This window comes from Eretmochelys imbricata, chromosome 1 (assembly GCF_965152235.1).
Source record: "Eretmochelys imbricata isolate rEreImb1 chromosome 1, rEreImb1.hap1, whole genome shotgun sequence".
Classification (NCBI taxonomy): Eukaryota; Metazoa; Chordata; order Testudines; family Cheloniidae; genus Eretmochelys; species Eretmochelys imbricata.
In genome coordinates this window covers 259194745-259197993 of record NC_135572.1, presented here as the reverse complement: position 1 = coordinate 259197993, position 3249 = coordinate 259194745, and positions in this window count along the sequence as shown.

Genomic DNA, 3249 nt, shown 5'->3' with positions numbered 1-3249 from the left:
TTTGTTCTAAGTGGCTAGCACGAGCTATTACCTCATTGGTGTTGTCTGGTGTATACACACAGCAGTCTTTTCCAATGAGAGCACAAGTCCCTCCTTTTGCCACCAGCACTTTGTCCAATGCCTGACAGTTTTGGAGGGCCATCTGTCAGATTGCCCCTGATTCTTTGGCTAGGGCTCTTAAACTTTCTCCGGTTTCATTTGCCATTATTTCAACTACTGCTTGTAACCTTAGGACCCTTTTTGCATGATGTATTACTCCCCCTAATGATATTAAGGAACTGCCAATGGCCTCTTTCCAGGTTAAGGGGCTTATGTTATTTACATACCATTGGGCATCTGTTAAGTCCCTTCTTTTACGCCTGAAATTGCGGAGGCGTTCTCGAGGGAAGGTTCCTAGCACTCGGAATTGTGGGAAGAGTCGGGCGGGATAACAGATTCCTGGCCAATTAGCTGGTAGTGCAGTATAAGCTCTGGTCCCACACACCCAGTGATGGCCTATTAAGGCCGGGAAGGGTCGGTTGCACCCATTTGTCATATAGGTGTTTGCAAAGGAGGAGTAGTGTCCCCCAAAGGGTACAGGGTAATTCTCCTCACGAGGAGTGGCGTTATTTGCATGACATTGAAAGATTGTATTGTGTTCACTAAGGTTACTGTAGGGGGAACATGAGATTGATTTCTCTGTTTGATCCCAGGTTGAGAAAAAATTCATATCTCCATACCCGGCCCGCCACTTTTTAGTTTTGTTTGAATAATCCCATACACCATTGGCCACAATATGCTGAAGGCAACGGCTTTTCCCCAGATCCAGCCCTGTCCCATTACACACCCAACACCAATGACCTTTTCCCTCCACCACACTTATCCATTTAGATGCATTTATTCCCACTGCTTCCCAAGTGTCATTGCTGTTCCATATTTTGTTAAACGGACGAGGCCCTCCAGCGAGGTCTGAGGACTTGAGTGGGATAGCCAGGACAGGAAAACCAGTTTGAGAGTGGGCTGGGATGTGGCTGCAGACCCAGCAATTAGAAATATTAAGGGTCTGAGCTATCCACACCTGCTGCTGGATAAAAGAATTGTCATCGTGGTCTCCCCAGACCGTAAGATACCAGCAGCCGAGGAACAGGCAGAGGCGCATGTTGGAGGCAAGGCTCTTCTGGTTCTGACAACCTCAACTGAGGGAACCGCAGTCCCGGTTTTACGCCCACCAAGTGCTAGGCTCGCTACTGCTTTTTTTTTTTTTTTTTGTTCGTCGTCTGCTTCTGGCAACTCTTACGAGAGCGTAGATTGTAAGGTATTGCAGACTGTTCCTCTACGTCTTCTTTTGGAGTCAAAATTGACTCTGCGTTGTCCTGAGGTGGTGGTTGGTTCTCTGGGGGTGGTGCCTTCTTACACTGTGAAGCATGTATCCACGCTGCGATGCCAGATAGTTTAACAGCCGTCTGTGTAGTAAGCAGTACCTGATGAGGACCCTTCCACCAGGGCTCCACGGCGTGCTTTCGATGATGGCGCCGTACGTAGACCCAGTCACCTGGCTCTAGGTTGTGGCAAGCATCGGAGGTGGGTTCCGTGGGCCAGGCGACTCGAACCTGTGAATGGAAGTGACTTACAGCTTGCATTAGTCCCTTGCAATACTGAAGGAGCGCACTGTGAGTCAAATCTGGAACGGGAGTAATGGTAGTCATAGCTCGCATAGGGCGTCCCATAACAATTTCAAAAGGGACTTAATTTATGACTTTGGGATGGAGTGGATCTCATGTCCATAAGGGCTACTGGCCAGCTTAATCCTGTAGAGTCACAAATTTTAGCAAGCTTATTCTTAAGTACACCATTTGGTCTTTCAACTACACCTGCATTCTGTGGGTGGTAGGGACAGTGCAACAGGTGTTTGATATGCAATATACGGTCCAGGTGTTGAACAAGTTGTCCAGTAAAACGTGTACCCCGATCACTGGACAGAGTAGCAGGAATTCCCTTGGCAGGCATAATATGATTTAACAAACATTTGGCAACAGACCGTGAGTCAGCCTTGCGACAAGGAGAGGCTTCAATCCAACCAGAGGATAAACATACCATAACCAATATAAATTCATATTGTTGACACTTAGGCATTTTGTGCAAGAACGGTGCTTGAGGCCTGAGAGAGAGAACCCCTGGGCCACTTTTACAGGTTTACCAATATTATGGCTTTGGCAAATGGTACAGGCTGCACAGTGGCGGGCTGTAAAAGAGCTAAAATGGAGGGGCCCACCATCCTGTCTTTGTTACAGCAGAGACCATCCCCTCCTTTCCTACATGCGAAACACTGTGTAGCAGGGCGGCCAGAGATGGGTAGAGTGAAAAGGGAGCTATAAAGGTGCCAGTAGGCGAGTGCCAAAAGGAATCGGGATGTAGAGAGCAACCTTGGGCAACCCAGGATTCTCTCTCAGTTTCTGGGGCAGAGTCTTGGAGCAGGGTGAGGTCAGTGAGGGACCAGAAGGGTAAGAGGAGAGCGGAGAACAAGGGACTAGGCGTGCTGCAGCAGCCATAGCACGCGGGCAGGGGGGTAAGCCTTGGGCAACAGGGTCTAAAGTGGCAGAGAAATAAGCCACTGGGCGGTTCTTTTCTCCGTGCATCTGAGTGAGAACTCCAAGTGCACACCCAGATTGTTCGTGGCAGAAAAGGGTAAAAGGCTTAGAATAGTCAGGCAGCCCTAAGGCAGGGGCAGAAGCCAAACCCTGTTTGAGGGAAACAAAGGCAGAATTGGCCTCAGGGCCACGGCATGGGGTCAGGCACAGAGAATCGAGTGAGTTCCTGGAGAGGTTTTGCAAGGGAGGCATATTGGGGAATCCATTGTCTGCAAAATCCAGCCATGCCTAAAAACTTCCGGACCTGGCATGGGGAGCGGGATCGGGGAAAGCTAAGGATAGCTTGGACGCGGGTGGGAGAAAGTGCACAGGAACCCTGGGAGAGGAGAAAGCCAAGGTATGTGACAGAAGCTTGACAGAGTTGTAGTTTAGAGTGAGAAGCTTTGTGACCCTTATTTGCTAGGGCAGTAAGGAGCACTAAAGAGTCAGTTTCAGAGGCAGACAATGAAGGGGAACAGAGGAGTAGATCAGCTACATATTGGACTAGTGTGGACCTGGACGGAAAAACAAGGTCAGCAAGGTCTCGGGCTAATGCTTGGGAAAATATGATGGGCTTTCACTATACCCCTGGGGCAGTGTGGTCCATGTGTACTGTTGCCCCTTGTAAGAAAAGGCAAACAGG